Genomic DNA, 19,810 nt, shown 5'->3' with positions numbered 1-19,810 from the left:
GTGCATGTCCAGCCAATAAAACGAGTAAAACTTGGCAACGTTGTCATTCGTCCTATATTTAAGGTGGGCTGAATTATTCACATGGCATCAACTCGCGGCTTGAAGAAAGAAGGAAACATTCCACCTTAACTATATTTAAGGTGGGTTGAATGATTTACACAGCATCAACTCGTGGCTTGAAGGAAAAGGAAACATTCCACCTTAACTAGCTACAGCGCGGGGGAAACCTCGGTTTAATAAAAGCTATACTGAAACAGCTACTGGCTTTTTCAGAATCAAAAACTTTTTTTTTCCACCAGTAGCTATACCTCACTATAACAAGTAAAGATGAAAAAGGCAGCCAAACATCCTTTAATTTTTCGGACCAGCTGCTAAAAAGGTACGTTTACAAGCATGAAGAAACAATGTTAAAAGCGTGTTTCTTTTCAACACGGTTGAATCAAAAGTTAGCGTTAATCACCATTGCAATTTGCATCGCCAGAATTCGCCACAAAATTCTAAAAATGCCGGCCGCCGTGCCAAATGATGATCAATGCCTTGTGCAACTTGTGTGATCGCTGGTTGAGAGATTGTTTAGCTGTTTGTGTTGATACCTGACTCTGCTGAGTCTGAGTCTGAGATACTTCTGCAGTGTTTATAGAGGACACAATAAGTTAAATCGTGTGTCAGTGACAGTGGTTTGCAGCACTTGAGGAATCCGTGAGTTTGCTCGTTTAATTCGTTGATATAAGCGATTGCCCGAACGATGAATTAATGAATAGGCTACGTGAACGTTAGCGTGTGTGCGTGCGCGCGGTGGGGGGGGGTCTTGCACAGGTCTGCACACGCAGACCTGTGTTGTGCAGGTGTTCCCCATATAGGTGCGTTCCCCCACTTCTCTAGATAGCACTACACCTCTGTCCTTACCCCGCTAGCCGGGCGCTTCTCGCTCATACTGAGCACATTAGCGCCCGGCGAACGTCACGCATTTCCCATTTTACACTGTGCCATTTTCACGTCTAGGTCTAAAAGCCGGCTCCTACCTGAGTCTTCACGTGAAGTGAAGACGCTATCCGATGCAAAACATCCTCTTCTTTTAATGACACCTAGTTGTTGCATCCAAATTGTTGCATAAAATCCACTTTTCTGTCTTTCAAAAACCGAAAAGCATTTAGCTGGAGCACCTCGAGCAACCCGGAAGTCGTTGTTCCGGGTTGCTTCAAGTGAGAGAAGAAGAAGAAGCGGTGCTCCAGATCACTATGGTGACGGGGAATTATTTTATCGTTAGTGCCTCCCTTTTAAACGGCGATGGCGAATTTGGACTTAGGAAATGACACATTTTGAAACCACCCTCCAGAGTGAAATTCTTGGTGACGCTTCCCGCTGAGCGCTCGATGTAATCGCAGGAACTCTGACATGCCTGACGCGACACACGTGATTACGCCATAGCCGTGCGCAAGTTGGCAACCATTTTCAAAATAAAACATCAGTATGAATGAAGTTTGGCAACATTCAAAATTAAGCTACACTGCGGCCAACTTCAGTTACATGTTCATAACGTTACTGCTGCGAGGAGCCGATGGCTGTACCCGGTCGGCATTTAACGTTAGTTACAAAAGCACGACAGTGTTTTCTCACTACCAGTAGCCTAACTACAGTAGGGTTTCAGCGCTCCCGGTCCTCGCTGCTCGTTAAAGATTTCCAATAGGCGTTATTCTGATAAACTGGTCACATATATGTTACGTTCTCACCCGACAAATATTAAAACTTTAAAACAGTTTGGGGTTGTTTTTTTTGCTTGAAAACAGCTTTTTGGCAAGTCTAAATGACTGCGGTAGGCGTACTCTACTTCCGTGTTTAAAACCGGAAAGACGATTACGAAATGACGTCATGCAGAAGCGTCCTTGTATGGGCAAAGAATAAGCTGATCACACTGCCACCTAGCGACCTGGCATGTACATTACGGCGTTTTAAAAATTCAACAGCGCTCATGTAAACAGGGAGAAGGTGTGAAGGAAAAGGTGTGAAGGAAACGCTATTGTGTTGTTTCTTCCAGAACCTGTCCTTGTGTAAAGGGCCCCTGAATCCAACTGTGACATCATCAGTAATGTCATAAATGCCACTGTTTGAATGAGAGGCTGTGCATTTGCACATAATGATCACTAGATGGCGCTTCTTGTGTGGAATCTGAGAGAGTCTCTCTGTCCTTTGTGTGAAGGGATGGAATTCTATTCAAATGCGAAATGTACTGGCCGGGGGGGGGGGGGTGTAATTTTGTGTGAAATGGTGAGAGGGTCTGCCTGTCTGATCTATCTATCTATCCTGTCTATCTGTCTGTCTGCCTGTCTGTCTGTCTGACTGTCTGTCTGTATCTACCTGTCTGTCTGTCTGTCTGTCTGTATGTATTTATTTATCGGTCTGTGTTACGACCTGGCTCAAGAGTGGCCGCGGCCCAAATTTCACTGCTAAAAACCTTGAACCTTGAAATGGTCCCTCACAGATGTCACAAGTTTGTGTATGTTGAATAAAGCTAAACACATAATACATTATATAAACAATAAATATACAAAAAGCTGATTTTGAAACTTGGGGCAAGTTCAGGTTTATTTTGTAGGTTCTACTGCAGCATACAATACAATGTGCATTGACATTCAGTAAAATAAAACAAAGAAATACAGCTGACTTTGCATGAACTAGGTGAAAAATGTCTTTCGTGACTAGTAGAAGTAGTATCCTCCCTCCGCACGCATGCACGCGCGCACACACACACACACACGCGCACATGCACACACACACACACACACACACACACACACACAGCAGAATTACTTGCACTGCACATCCCAGCAAACATCGTCTTGACCGCGACGTCACCAGACGATAGAATTGTGGTTTGGCATCTACCATCTAAGTCTGACGTTCTCTCCACGTTCCTCCAAAGTAACGTTTAGACTGTCACTTCAAAACAAAAAATATTGATCTCATATTGCTTTGAAAACACCACATGTAGGTGTCTTTTGTATATTTGTTGAATAAAATGACATTTGATTGACAATTTACCTGTTATGTGATCAGATAGTCACAGTGTACTCCACCTGCAATGACGACTTTTATTGAACGCCCTTTTCTTTTTTTAATATGGAAAAACGTTTATGTCATATAAGTGCAGTGTCTCTTGCTATGGGCTTGTATTTATCACAAACTTCCTGAATCCTGTGGTATTGTCCCATTTCTCTTGCCGTAACTAAACGCAGTGTTGTGGGTTTTGAATGTGCTATGCTGTCTGCTAAAGTCACGTTGGTTACATTATCGTAAATTATATAAATATACCTGTCTCATCGCTGGTTGAAATCATGAAACAGAATTAGCGAGGCAGCTAGCCTATCAATGCAACATGTCATGTCAGAATGCCAAGTGCTCAATGTTAAGTATCTCTATATATGACCAAATCCGTAGTATTTGTAACTAATTCCATGGCCTAATGGATAAGACACAAGACTGCGAAGCGGGCGCCGCAGGATCGAATCCCCCATGAGGTGCTATCTTTTTTCTTTCGTTGTGGGGAAGTAGAGGAATTACGTCGCTAAGATTTCCATTTAGGATATATAATTAGACCCTGACTAGATGTAGTGGTTTGACGTGCAGCAGACGGTCGTTATACGTGAAAATGTTTGCTGGGGTATGTTCTCTTTACATTATGTCCCCCCCCCCCCCTCCCCCATCTTCTCCCCTGTTACTTGCCCCGGTCGCTGCTCCAACCCCTCTGCCGATCTGGGGAGAGACCATTGCGTCCTTCCCACTTCACACATAATTACACCTCCCCCCCCCGGCCAGTACATTTCGCATTTGAATAGAATTCCATCCCTGCAGCTCCAAAAGGACAGGGTGACTCGGAGAGTGACTTTAGATGTGGGAGAGAACGCGATTTAGGGAGAGATCTCTATCTAAAGAGAGGGTTTGATGGCTTTGTGCTCAACCAAGTCAGTTGAGAGAGCGATTGGAGAAATAATTCACCACAGAGGAAAATGGAGGATCCCAACAAACATTTTCACGTATAACGACCGTCTGCTGCACGTCAATCCACTACATCTAGTCAGGGTCTAAAAGTATATCCCAAACATCGTAGCGACGTAATTTGTCTACTTCCCCACAACCTTGAAATATGCCGCTCCCACAACGGCTATTTTTTTTTTTTTATTATTTTATTTACGATTTTCAATTTTACAGCAGTGAATGCAACCAAGAGACATACAATGTGAAAACAGATTGACACAACACAACCTCAAGTGTCACCCAGACAAACAAGAAACAAAAACAAAACGACAGGACATTAAAACAGGACACATAGCTGGCTGGCTGCCAATCTGTCAAGGCTATCCCAGTAGCGACCTATTTAAACGTAATCCATTAGGTAAATCCAATAACACAATATCACACCCACTCCACCATGTATTTAAACAGGAAACAGTCTATGAAAATTAAATGACTATATAAAAATAAAAAATAAACTTAAATATTACAGTATGTCAAAAAAGGCCCCCAAGTTTCTTGGAATCTGCTGTGTGTGTTTGGCTTATATAAGCGTAGCTTTTCCATTTGTATAATGTGCAACATCTCATTAAGCCATCGTTTAAAGCAGGGTGGAGTGGTAGACTTCCAGGTCAAGAGAATAAGTTTCTTAGCCACCATCATACCTAGTTGCAGAGCCATCTGTGTCTCATGTGGAAGCTCAAAAGTCTCCACCGAACATCCAAATATGGCCACATTGTGGTGTGGCTGAATGTCCCTAGAGTAGGCCTTTGAGAAACACTCAAAAACTGAGGACCAAAAAATGTTTAAAACAGGACAAAACCAAAAAAGATGTGCCAGTGATCCTTCAGCAGCACAACACTTGTCACATTCAGGGGAGACTGATGGAAAAATGCGGTGCAACCGTGTTTTTGAAAAATGCAGCCTGTGCATCACTTTGTACTGGATTAACCTGTAACGTGAATTGATGGAACACCGGTGAACACAGGACATTGCATCTCCCCAAAACTCTGCAGTTATCTCTGAATTTAAGTCACTGGCCCAAGCCTCTCTGATATGATCTGAAGACACTGAGGTAGTGAAACAGTCCACAAATTTTGATACTAACTGCTTAGAGTCAGGAGAAAGCAAAAGGTTTTCCAAAAAAGGATAAGTAATAAGAGTGGTTTCAAAGTTTGGACACTTTTCTTTAACATAATGTCTAACCTGAAGGTATCGAAAGAAATGCGTATTTGGAAGGTTGAACTTAGACCTTAATTGAGAAAATGATGCGAAGCGGCCATCTATATAAAGATCTGAAAAGGTACTAATACCCCTCTCTCTCCAGACTCCAAACACCCCATCCAGCTGTCCAGGTTTGAATGTGTGATTTTGACAAATAGGAGCATATATAAAAATATTGGGAGTTTGATGAGCCATCTTTATCTGTTTCAGTATATGCAAAGACTGTTTTAAAATGAAGTTTTGTTGAACCGGCTTGTCTTTTGTAACAGAAAAAGAAAATAAAAGAGCAGGAAGTGACGAATTTTTAACAGCTGAGGCTTCTAGTTGTACCCATGAAGGGCACCTTTCACCCCCCGTAGCTCCATGTTTCCAGTAGGTGAGAGCCCTAGAGTTGGCTGCCCAATAATAGTGTTTCAGAATCGGCAGACCAAGCCCACCCTCCAACAGGGGTTTATGTACATGCACCTTGGATATCCTGTGTGATTTATAACCTCATACAAAAGGCAGTAAAATAGAGTCGAGCTTCTTGAAAAAAGATGCATTTATAAAAATAGGCAAATTTTGAAAGAAATATAAAAAACGGGGTAGAGTCACCATTTTGATTGCGTTTACCCGTCCAATCATGGACAGAGGCAGTATCCTCCAAGACTCGATGTTCACTTTAAGTTTTTCTATTAGTTCTATAAAGTTAAATTTAAAAAGATGCTTTGGATTCCTAGCCAATTTAAGACCCAGGTAGGTGAACGATTCTTTCACTACTCTAAATGGCAATTCTTTCAAAAAGTCATCGGTAAAATGATCCACTAGGGGCATAAATTCACTTTTTCCCCAATTTATCGTATAACCAGAAATATTTCCAAAGGAATTTATATATTCTAATAGGACGGGGATAGATACTCCAGGATCGGCGAGGCAAACAAGGAGATCGTCTGCATACAGAGTCACGCGAGTTTCAGTCCCACCCACCTTTATACCTTTAATCTCTGGATGCCCCCTGATGCCAATTGCCAGGGGCTCCAGGGCAACGTCAAACAACAAAGGGGACAATGGATCCCCTTGACGGACCCCGCAGTGCAAGGAGAACGGACTGGATCTGTCGCTATTTGTGAGCATATAGGATTTTGGATTATTATATAGTATCTTGACCCAATTTATGAAGGTACTACCAAATCCAAACCTCTTGAGTGTTTCAAATAAATAAGGCCACTCAATCATGTCAAATGCCTTATGGGCATCAAGAGACAATATCGAAGATCTGTCCTCTTTGTCATAATCAGTATATAGAATATTAAGAATTTTCCGGACATTACAAAACGAGTGCCTACCAGGAATAAATCCTGTTTGGTCCGGGTGGATAATTTTAGCTATATGTTTGCCCAGCCGATGTGCTAAAACTTTTGTAATTATCTTCAGATCATAATTTAGTAAGGCAATGGGCCTATAACTACCAGGGTCAGTTTCATCTTTATCCTTTTTTAATAAAACACAAATATTTGCTTCACTCAGCGAAGATGGAAGCTTCTTGTTCAGAAAGGTATCTTGAGTCATTCTCAACAAAATAGGTGTGAGGATGACTCGGAAAGCTTTATAAAATTCTGGGCCAAACCCATCCGGTCCAGCTGTCTTTCCTGTAGGGAATGCTGTTATGGCTTCTTGTATCTCAGAAAGTGTAAAGTCCAGATCTAAATTGTCCCTAGAAACTAAATCCAGCTGTGGAAAATTAAGCAAATCAAAAAAATGATCAAAATCTACCTGTGTAGCTATTGATTTGGAGGTATAGATTTCTGAATAGAACTCGCTAAATCGTTTATTAATATCCTTTAAACCTGTAAGCATCTCGCCAGTTTTTGATTTTATTTTGTAGATAGCTCGTTTTGCCTGTTCTCCTTTTAACTGCCTCGCCAATAGGCGTTGTGGTTTGTCACCAAATTCAAAATTCCTCTGTTTAAGTTTAAGTAATATTTTACCAATTTGTTCACTCATTATAGAGTTGTGTTCATATTTTAATTTAAGAATGTTATTATAATCTGATTGGAGCAAAGAGTTCTTATAAGCCAGTTCTGCAGCCGATAAGGCCTTCACGATCTCCTCCAGCCTACCTCGCTTGGCCCTTTTCAATGTAGCTTCATAGGAAATAATTTGACCTCTAATATATACCTTAAGTGTTTCCCACAATATTGAGTCGTTCACCTCCCCATTGTCGTTGGTCTCAAGGAACTCCAAAAGATGTTTTGTAATGTATTCTTTAAATGTCTGATCTGTAAGCAAAAAAGGGTTAAAGCGCCAGCTATAAACTTGCTTTGGAAGTGACACTTCAAGATTAAGGCTGACAGGGCTATGATCTGATATTATTATGTTGTGATATTTGGTGGAGTCAATGTTGGATATTAATCTAGAATCAACTAAAAAATAATCAATCCGTGTGTATGACCTATGTACGTGAGAGTAGAAAGAATAATCTCGGTTAGATGGATGCTGTAACCTCCATATATCCACCACCTTCTTCGAGTTCATCAAGTTGTTTAGAGTTTGCACCGTAGAAATATTAGGTGGGGGAACGGAGGATAACCTATCCAAGTATGGATCTAAATAACAATTGAAATCTCCTCCGATCAATATCTGGAATCAAATCAAACACCTTGCGAAAAAAAGATGGGTCATCTGTATTCGGCCCATATATATTTACCAATGTAACTGAAAGTAAGTTAATATGCCCATTTATAATTATAAATCTACCGTTTGGATCAATTGTGGATGAATGTAAACGAAAAGGTACTGTCTTGCGAAAAAGAATGGCAACGCCTCTAGCATTGGTTGTGAAAGGTGACTGATAGACTTGTGAAATCCAGTTTACCATAAGTTTTCTTTGCTGAGTGGCTGTGATGTGAGTTTCCTGAAGAAATATTATATCAGCCTTCAGTGACTTCAAGTGTGCGAACACTTTACCTCTCTTTAATGGATGACCTAGACCACGAACATTCCAAGAGACCAAGGACAAAGAATCAAAAGTATTAGTCATTTGTGATATCTTAAAGACACCGCAAGAGTGTGAATTATGGAGCGAATAATATTGTTACTTGACAGAGATTTTACATTCAGTCTGGCAGCCAGCAAAAAACAATCAAAAATCAAATAAACACTAAAAAAAAAGATATAAACCAAACCCCTCCCCTATGCTTCCCCAGAGGAAGCGGAGATACCCTCATCAACATTCAGGATCGCCGGTCAAAAAAAACCTAAAAGAAAACAAACCTGAGACAAATGTCTCGAGCTCCTCGTAGGCACAATGGTAAAACAAATTAAACTTATAACAAAAAAGAAAGTTTTTTTTATTTTTTTTATTTTTTCCCCCTCCTTTTTAACATGTTTAAGCTATAGAATGCAGTCCACATAGCTCTCTGCACATACACATACATATATACATTTCTATATATATATATATATATATATATATATTTTTTTGTATTTTTGAGTGTTTTTTTTTTTTTTTTTTTTTTTAACTGACTTTTTGTTTATTTATTTATTTTTATTTTTATTTTTTTTCCCCTTCTCCCTTCCATGACGTTCTTTTCTTTTTTTTTTCTTTTTTGTTCTTTTCCTTTAGTTTTTAGAAATTATATCGACGGTGAGGGAAAATTCACCATAGCAAGCCTACTCAGGCCACCTTTAAACTCATTGTCTTGTGTAACATTTGAAAGAAAAATAAACAAATAAATAAAATAAATAAGAAGAAAAAGGGGAGAAGGCAGGCATAACAGCCAGTGGAAGTTCTTCATGTCAGTTGAGCTTGTGGGCAAATATATATAAAAAAAAAGAAAAAAAAAAAGGAAGGAAATTGCCATGGCAAAAATCAGCTCAGCACAAGTTCAGTCTCGCCTCCTTATGTTTCATAAATAGCCATTCAAAGTTTTTGGTCTACAAAGTTCTTTGCGTCAGCCGGAGTGTTGAATACTATTACTTGCCCTTGGTGGTGAACATGGAGCCTCGCTGGGAAACGTAGCGAGTGCCGAATCTCCTTCTCTCTCAGCCGTTGTTGCACCTCACGGAAGCTCCGTCGTTCCTCCATTACCTCCGCAGTATAGTCGGGGAAGATTAGGATTCTGGTGCCTCCATACTCCAACGGTTGCTGCCTCCCGAGCCGCAGAATCTTTTCTTTCTCCTGTGCGAAATGCACCCGTGCGATTATTGTGCGGGGTCTGGAGCCTTCTACTGGTTTGGGCTGCTGTGTACGGTGCGCCCTGTCGATGACCACCGGCTTGGTAAAGTTGTCGTTCCCCAACAATTTGGGGATCAGAAGGGAGACAAATTCAGTAGGCCTCCCCTTCTCCTCGCCTTCTGGGATGCCGACGATCTTTATGTTGTTACGCCTGGACCTACCTTCTAGGTCCAGAAGCTTGATTCGCATCTTTTTGTTTTCATGTTGCAGCTCCACGACTGAAGTTTCCATAGCGTGAATCCGCTGCTCATGGTCCGCGGCCCGGTCCTCAGCAGTGGTCAGTCTCTCTGTAAGCACTTGTTGAGCGGACAGAATATTCTGGAAGCTCTGCTCAAACTTGTCGAAACGCTCATTGAATGCCCGCATGAGATTGTTTGACATTTTCTGCCAAATACTAGGAAGCTCTTCTTCCTCCTCGGGAGATGCGTCTCCGGTGTGTTTGGTAGTATTAGCTATCGAGGTAGCATTAGCTTGCTCGCTAACCTTAGCTTGTTCAGGGTTAGCTTCGGCTTCAGTTGACGCTGCGAGGTTAGGCTCTCCCTTTTTATTCCTTTTGGGCTTCATTGTCCTACTCCGGTGAAATGGAGGGACAAATGGTTTAAGTCTTATCTTTGCGGAGAGGTGGAGAGTCCTGTTTAGTTAGTTTAAGGCTGTTTTAATTGTTATAACTTGGCGTGCCCGGAGGAGCTCAAGAAAACACGTCTACCCTGCATTCATCTCAGCAGCGCCCCCCTCCCACAACGGCTATATTCAGATATTCAGATACAAAACTGCACAGTGTGCATGCAGCAGCATTGCAGATAGCCTACTGTACCTCCAGATTCAACGATTTTTGCTACATCGAAAAAATATGACCGGGTCGCGAATTCAAACCTGCGGCGCCCGCTTCGCAGTCATGTGTCTTATCCATTAGGCCACGGAATTAGTTACAAATACTACGGATTTGGTCATCTATAGAGATACTTAACATTGAGCACTTGGCATTCTGACATGACATGTTGCATTGATAGGCTAGCTGCCTCGCTAATTCTGTTTCATGATTTCAACCAGCGATGAGACAGGTATATTTATATAATTTACGATAATGTAACCAACGTGACTAGCAGACAGCATAGCACATTCAAAACCCACAACACTGCGTTTAGTTACGGCAAGATAAATGGGACAATACCACAGGATTCAGGAAGTTTGTGATAAATACAAGCCCATAGCAAGAGACACTGCACTTATATGACATAAACGTGTTTCCATATTAAAAAAAGAAAAGGGCGTTCAATAAAAGTCGTCATTGCAGGTGGAGTACACTGTGACTATCTGATCACATAACAGGTAAATTGTCAATTCAGATTCATTTATTTAGAAGATGGGACATTGCACATTAATGGACAGTACAGCCGTACAGTAAATATGCCAGGTTTTAGCCCAAGGGCTAGTTTCCACCTGTAGTCCCATGGCAGGTTGATGCAATCTTGAAAAGAAAAAAAAAATTAATAATACAAAAAATGAATAGTATAAAAGGTTAGTAAAACACAAGGTGAGTAAAACACACAGAGCATGCAGCAAAACATGACAGACAATATGCTAAAAATGATCACATTGTTGGTTTGATCTGAGCCACAATTTCAATTGGCCTTTAAAGGTGGCGAGACTAGGGCATTCTCTAATAAAGAGAGGTAGATTATTCCAGAGGGTGCTTCCCATGTAGGATAAGGTCCTCTGGCTAAAGCAAGTTTTTCTAAAGGGGACCTCACAGACCTTGTTTGTAATGGCCCGAGTGACACGGGTCGAGTTGGCGGTCGAACGATATTTGATGAAGTCAGCTAGAGGAGGCGGCGCCAGTCCATGTAGAACTTTGTATATTAAACAGGCAGAGGTGAAATTTCTAAAGTTCTCAAAACTTAGCATGTCATATTTACGTATGACATGACAGTGGTGATGAGAAAAGGGTTTTTTATCTAGTATTTTCAGGGCTTTTTTATAAAGTAATTCGGCTGGTTTGAGAGTAGTTACTCCTGTCAACGACCAGCTATTTATACAATAATTCAGATGCGAGAGGATCATCGAGTGTAAAAATAAAAACGCAGCGTCAATCAAATGTCATTTTATTCAACAAATACACAAAAGACACCTACATGTGGTGTTTTCAAAGCAATATGAGATCAATATTTTTTGTTTTGAAGTGACAGTCTAAACGTTACTTTGGAGGAACGTGGAGAGAACGTCAGACTTAGATGGTAGATGCCAAACCACAATTCTATCGTCTGGTGACGATGGTCAAGACGATGTTCGCTGGGACGGTAATGTTAATTTCCATATGCACATAACTGCACATGTACAGTGTCTGTCTCTCTGTCTGTCCGTTTGCCCGCCCTTCCGTCCGTTCATCTGTCTGTCTGCCTATCTACTGTATCTATCTCTTTGATCTCTCTCTGTGTCTAATAGAGGGCATTTTTGTCATGTTCGTAATTCATACCCATAATATCACATATCATTATTAGTCATGTCTCAACAACAATATCAAACAATATCTATCTATCTATCTATCTATCTATCTATCTATAGATATCAATCTTATTCACTTCAGAATGTCCCATTGCAACCTCTGCTGAGAGAAAAAGAGCATTGCATCCTTGGAGAATGTCCCCTTGCGACCTCTGCTGAGAGAAAAAGAGCATTGCATCCTTGGAAAAACATTTTTTTTGCAATTACATAGGAATATATCTTATCCCGGTCTGATTTTGAAAATGTATGAACGCAGGGTGGTACAACAGACATATTTAGGAAAAGTCAAGAAAGTAGGGATTTGGAACTCGATCGAGTGCAAAGATATATTTTATTTTAACTCACAGGGGTCACGTGACCCCTTTGACGGCCTTTCTAGTGTTAACACCACCAGGTGTTATGTTGCGTCGGTGAAACCCGTTCAGAGACACTAATATGGACTGTCTATAAGCCTGAAAGACATAGGTAAGCTGTGACACTTGTGAATAATTCTGCCTGAAGAGACCATGGCCCCTATTCTCCCACAGGCCTTCGGCGCTAAAACGGGCCTTCGGTGCTAAAAAACGTGCCTTGCGCCTGCCTCGGGAAGATATCAACATGGCTTTAGGATGGTAAATGCACTTTAGGCCGAATGGGCGTGGCGCACTCCCTGAATGGGCGAGAATGGGCGTTTCGGCGTTAAATATCGACTTAATGATATCTTCCCACCTGGCGTAAATTTAGCGCTTTGCGCTTTTGAAAACCAGGCCTATTCAGTGCGCTGGTTGCGTGGAGCGCTCCGCTCTGGCTCCCCTCTGTCACCCTTCTCTGTGTCACTTCTCTGTGATTACTTCCTCAGATTCCACACAGACTCCTCCCAGGCAGCTGGAGAGGGATTCAATATTGATACTATCACATGTCATTCCTCTGACCGTCTTTTTATTGATCCTAATCAGGTTCAATCTATCTTCAGCAAAGTGAGCATGAAGAAATCAAAGGGGCCTGACGGTCTGCCAACCGTCATTCTTAAAAAATGCTCTGCTGAGCTAGCCGACGCACTGTGTCCTTTATTTCAGAGGTCAATTGATAGTCACACTGTTCCTGATCTCTGGAAAAAGTCAATTGTAATTCCAATTCCTAAGGTCTCCTGCCCATCCTCTAACAAAGATTATAGACCTATCGCTTTGACTAGCTGTGTCATGAAATGTTTTGAGAAAGTCATAGTCAACTCTCTCAGGCTGGATGTGGCACCACACATTGACCCTTGCCAGTATGCGTACAGGGCTGGGCGCAGTACTGAGGATGCTATCGTCAGTGTGACACATCTGATAAGTAAGCACTTAGAGAGGCCTGCGGCATACGCCCGGGTCCTATTTGCTGACTTCAGCTCAGCGTTCGACACGCTTAGACCTCATGTGCTTACCCAGAAGCTGTTAACCATGCATGTAAACCCGTTCATTGTTAAATGGTTCTACTCGCTTCTATCTATGAGACCACAACAGGTCATGGTTAATGGCTCTCTTTCTAGCACCAAATTTAGCAGCATGGGGGTGCCTCAAGGGGGCGTGAGCTCTCCCTTCCTTTTCACTGCCTATACAAATGACTGTAGGAGAAGTCATCCAAATAATACTGTCATAAAATTCTCAGATGACACAATAATCTTGAGCCTGCTGTGTGCAGATGACTGTCCCTCAGTGTATCACAGGGAGATTTCGGCTTTTGAGGCTTGGTGTGAGGAAAACAATTTAATCCTAAGGGACCGTTCGTTATTTAGGGAAGGGTCCACTGGCAACGGCGTTGGAAGCACGGTGCGGTGGGCGCTGCAGCACCCCCTGGTGGCAAGAGATGTAAAAAAAAAAAAAAAAAAAAAAAAATTTTTTTTTTTTTTTTTTTTTTACAGTGCACCTGAACGCAACATGCAAAATACCCGCTGAATAAGTGTCCAAATGTTCATGTAATTCTGGCCAATACTCCACTTCTGTTATAACATTTCAGTCTGGAAGATATAATCTTTATGACTACCTTAAAAGGCTAAATGAATAGCTTAGAAAATGAATAGCACCGGGGGCCCATGGTACTATTAATCCGGCCCTGGATATATCGGAGGAATAGCAGGTAGGCTATCACTGTCCCTGAGTCCTGAGGGTAAATTGAGTAATGCTGCAGAGAAGAGGAGAAGACACTGAATAATGACATCACAACAGTATAATCCTAATGTTAATTTAAAATTTAATATTCCTCTAAATATGGCTAAAAGTCCAAAAAGGGTGGGAGAGAGAATGAGGATTCCAACACAGCAGTGGGAGCAAGTGGTGACATGGAGGTGAGTGAGAAAAGGTGACTGAATAATGACACAACAGTCTAATCTTAATATTAATATTCCTCTAATCTGGCGACAAAGTGGTCAAATTTTTTGCCGCCCTATGGGCGCCGTCAGCCGTCCCCCCCAATGTTGAATCGGTGGCAGCACCCCCTACCTAAAAGTACTTCCAACGCCACTGTCCACTGGAGGAAAATAGGGGAGGGTAATTTTGTTTTAAATGTAGTCTGAGGGAGGGTACACTCTCTTTAATTTGAGTCCAGGGGAGGGGTATACAATGTTGATTCGATAAAAATATATAAACTTTTTTTGTGTGTGTATGTTTGCTTTTCGGACTTCAACAACTACTGAGTTGCTTCATTTACACCCCTCCTGTCCAAACTGTTTGGTATGTCCCGGTGCATTGTTTCTCTTTGGCGGTCCTATCTGTCAATCTTTGTGCTTGGCCTATCCAGACAGTGGGCGTGTACAGTATCTGGCGAATCGGTGGCGCTTTTCTGGTGATAATATGGAAGTACAATAACCCACTGGAACAAAGTCGAGGAAACAAACATCGACATCACAAAATATATATGGGCTCTATGCGCAGATAAGTCGTCTTAGGAAGTCACAGTAGAACCGAGTTACGGCTCACTCATCTCCTAAATTACGTTGAGTCTACAAGGGGTATTTATACCACCAGGATGACATATATGTTTCACATAGGGTTGTGTTTTTACGCACAATAATAGAACCGGCGAACTTTTTTTCCATGTCATTGACCGCTATTTAAACACAAATATTGATATACACAGACTGAAGATTGTTTCACAAGCGAAAATAGCATTATGTAGCGACCGGAGGAGGCGGTCACTCTGATTGGTGACAGTTCTAAGCAGCGCAAAGGATTATGGGAGTTCCATGTTCTTGTGGGAAGCTGTTACTGTACAGTTAAAAACGTCGTTTAGTGATGTTGTGCTCATGTTTTGATTGCATTATGTGGTATGGCAATGTTTGTGTGGCCAGGATATGTTTAGTTGTACTATCAATGTAGCCACCATGACTGAGACTGTTAGTGTGTTCGATCACCTCTGGCCGGAGTTTCTGCAAATGTTAGGTTAAAAGTAAGATATCTGTGTCAGTCTGCATTCTTCCACGCAAGCTCGCCACAATATTGTTTGGGGAGGGTCAATTATATTTTTCAAATCGCTTCGGGAGGGTGAAGGAAAAATATATTTTGATCAGGGAAGGGGCACAGCTTTTTATTTCAGAGCACACCAAATCCCTCCAGTGACCCCCTTTCTAAATAACGAGAGTTTCCCTAACCCTAAACACATCTAAAACAAAAGAAATGATCTTCGACCCCAAAGCGGTCAAAGTCCACGACCCAGTGGTCATAGGGGGGAGCTGCATTGAACAAGTTAGCTCCTACAAATACTTGGGTGTACAAATAGACAACCTGTTCAAATGGAATATACATGTTGATTATATGTGCGGCAAATTAGCCCAAAGACTCCACTTTCTCCGTAGGTTGAGACTGTTTGGATTAAGTTCTAAGATCATGCTAACTTTCTACAATGGAGTGTTGGGTAGCCTAATAAGGTATGGTATGGAGGCATGGTTCGGCACCCTCTCTGTCCAGTACAAGTCTAAAATCAACAAAATGATAAAAACTGCTATGAAGATCATTGGGCAGAGGGACTTCCCCCCCCCCCCTCCAGACCATTTTCGATAAAAAAGCAGTGAATCTGGCTCTTAAAATTTTGGACGACCCCACTCACATTCTACATCCTGATTATGAGCTACTACCATCCGGAAGGCGCTTCAGAGCCTGTAGCTTTAAGAGTAACCGCTACAAGCGCTCCTTCCTCCCAACATCTATAGCCTTATTAAATAAACTGCCTGTCCTCCCACTAGGGGGTAGAGCTCTGTCCTCTGAGAGGTCAGAGCTCGGCTACTCAGGAACCCTCCATTAAGAGCGTGACGACCCAGGAAACCTCTGGACTAACGTTTCCTGTTTGCGAGAGGACAGAGCTCTGAGATTCTGGAACCCTCCTTTAAAGAGCCGGATGATCCGAGAAATCTCTGATGGTGTTTGGTGTAGTAAACATGGTAGCTCACTTGAGCTTGGCTGTCCCTGCAGCCTGTCTGGTCATGTGATATTTATATTTATCTTGCCTTAGTTAGTTTTATATTCATTTTATCTTTTTACTTTTTATCCTTTATAGTCAGTGGTTTTAATGTTTTTCTTGTTTAAGGAACCATGGTTTTATGATGGTATTGGTTTGAAATGCGGTTATGGGATTGTGCAATAATTGAAGTGCAATATTGAAGTGCAATATGTGGTTAGGTGAAGTTGTTAACTCGTAGCTCTGGCTGCATCATGTCTGACTATGTTGTCCTCGTGTCTACGTGCTGTTTGTCCTCAGCTGTACTGTACTGTCTGTTACGCTTGTCACGCTCTATTGCTGCTGTACAAATGCCTAAGACAAATTTCCCTATGGGACAATAAAGTTAAACTCAAACTCAAACTCAAACTCTCTCCCTCTCTCCTCAGTCTGACAGACACAATACGACTCTCTCTCTCTGACTCCCTCGCTCAGACAGACACAACACACTTCTCATAGGAAAAATAAGTTGTAGTTCACTGCCTGGCATGTCCCAGCATGCATTGTGGTACTCCATTTCGCTACTAAATAGCAACCAAATGAGCCGAAAACCTATATTAAGGGAGGATCTAAATAATGTGTAATGGTAACACAACCTGCAATTGTAGAACATTTCAATATTGGACCAAATAAAACATATTTATTTTCTTCTCTTTTCTTAAGTTATGGTATTATATTGTTTTGTATTGTGAAGCGTCTTTGAGCATTTGGAAAAGCGCTATATAAATCCGATGTATTATTATTATTATTATTAAAATGAAAACACCACCCTATGTGAAACATATATGTCCTCCTGGGGCTATATATATCTCTTGTCGATTTAACGTGATTTAGATAAGTGACAGCGGAACGCGCTTCTACTGTCATCTGCTATACTGTGATGTCCGCTCCAATAACGCCGCTCCAATTTATGTGCATCATCCTTCCTGCAGCAGGGGAGAGAAAATGATATATTTCTGGACAAACTTTCACCAATCTAATAGGCTATATTTTTCTAGCTGATGCATTTAGAACATTCTTTTCACTTTGATCTTGCTATAGTGTAGGGTATTTACATGCTTGCAGTATTTAAGCTGCAGTTAGATTGGTTTGAGAAGCATAATAATATGGAATAATAGCCTATATATGGAGACAGACAGACTGGATGAAGGGAGGGGGGGGGGGGCAGAGCGCTTGGCTTTGTCTGGTTTTACCGGATTTGTCCAGGAATTGGAGCTTAAAAGGCAAGCGTGTGACTCTTAACTGCAATTCTCCAATGAGCGGACTATGCATAATTTTACGCTTAAAAGGCGTGGTTATAATGGTTGAGGCCGCGTGTAGCGCCGATACCAAGATAGCGAGTGCGCTGGTCCACACCCACTAACTGCGCTAGGCGGCCTAGCGCTAGGCCTTAAACGCAGTTTCTACGCCGATTGCAACGATAGGGCCCCTTATCTACGGATGTGCAAAGCGAAAGTTAAAAAACAAAATCCATGCTGTGTTTTTCAACGTCCTGCTCGTCAGCCTTCCTTGGGTATGTTCATAAATTAATTCTGAAATGTTTTTTTATGAGATCCAGTCAGTTTGAGTTGGTGGATATGTTTGGGGTTAGGGTTATGATGATTTTTATTGTGAAGAACTTACAGATACAGCTGTGCCTGTGACTATTCAATTTGCGAGAGAGAGAGGGAGAAGAGAGAAGAGCGAGTGAATCAATGCAGCCAGAGACGTGCACAGACAGTTTGGGGGCCAGGTGCACAAGTGAAATAGGGCCACCCCCTAATTATTTATAAAAAAATAAAGTGACATACAAGTCAGGCCTGGATAAACACAGAGTAAGCAGTGACACACTTGAAGTGCTCCCCTGCTACAAAAAAATGAATCGATAAATAAATAAAAATCTCTTTATTTTCACACAATTTGAAATACTGTAATTTATAGATCCATTATGCTATAACTTATTTTTACTGATACTTATGCTTAAATTAACCCAGTGGCACTCATATTCTGGTTTATTTCAAGAAAAACATTTTGGCTAGTGGAAATTCTAATTGGCTTTAAAATTTAGCAGTCATATTGGCTGGTGATCAAAAAAGTTAATTTCAAGCCCTCATTGTTAAAGCCACAGCACAGTAAAGTGACTGTGTAATGTGATGTTTTCTTCATACATCTAGCCTCTTAAATTTGCTCTCAAAGTCAACCAGATTCATGCATTTTAGTTTACAATGTACACAATTCTCTTCCGGGGGCCATGCCCCCCGCCCCCCCCTAAAGGATCCTAGTTCCACCCACCACAATCTCTCCAAATCCAGTGGGAAACAAACACATTATTAGTATTTTCTTTGTTCTAACAAATGTACATTGCCTGTTTGTGTTTTGCAATCTGGATATTGTTTTATTTATAATTACATTGAATATTGTAATTATCACCCCTCCTCCTCTCCTCACCCTCACCCTCCACCACCCCACAACCCCCACCCACCCCTCAGTGCCCCCCCACCAACCCACCCGCACCTCCCCCCTACACCTACCTACCCACCCACAGCCCGCCCCTCTCCACCACCACCCCACCCATCCCCCAAAGCCCACCCCCACCCATCCCCCAGTGCCCTCTTCCCTATCCACCCCCACCTCCCCCCACTCCCACCTTTTTCAATTCAATATATTTTATTTGTTTGATAGGGGACAGGTGTACATTAATGAACATTTAAAAAAATGTAAATGCACGACAATTGCAGTCACAAGACTGATTTCCATTGTTAGTCCCCCTGCCAGATGATACAGGCTTAGAGTCCTGATAGGGGTAAAAAGTAACATAGTGCAACAAAAACATATTTAAAATGTAAACACAATACAAAGTGCAAGTATGCAGAGAGATAGTCCTAATAGGGGTAAAAAGTAACATAGTGCAACAAAACATATTTAAAATATAAACACAATGCAAAGTGAGAACCTGAGTTAGAGCTCTACATACAGTAGCTCTACATAGCTGAGTGAAAAGTGCAGAGTACAAAATATACAGGAATTACACCTAATTACCTAACCACCCAATCCAATCCTTCTTGGGAGTAATAATTGACCACAGTCTCAACTGGAAACCGCAAGTCAAACACATCTGTTCTAAACTGGCAAAGACCGTTGGTATACTATGCAAAGTCAGACACATACTGAACCAGAAAACTATGTACACACTCTATTGCTCGCTTTTTCTTCCCTATTTGTCCTATTGTGCTGAGGTGTGGGGCAATACCTACAAAACCACCCTAAAGACAATATGCACCATGCAAAAAGGCAATAAGAATAGTTAACAATGTTATGAGCATACAAATGATTTATTTTTAAATTTACAAACATTAAAATGTATGGATTTAGTTGATTTCAAGACCACACTAATCATTACAAAGCTAAAAACAAATTACTCCCTAACAATATACA

The sequence above is a fragment of the Poromitra crassiceps genome (genome assembly GCF_964638095.1).
Source record: "Poromitra crassiceps genome assembly, chromosome: 20".
NCBI lineage: Eukaryota > Metazoa > Chordata > Actinopteri > Beryciformes > Melamphaidae > Poromitra > Poromitra crassiceps.
Note: the sequence above shows the minus strand (reverse complement) of the source record.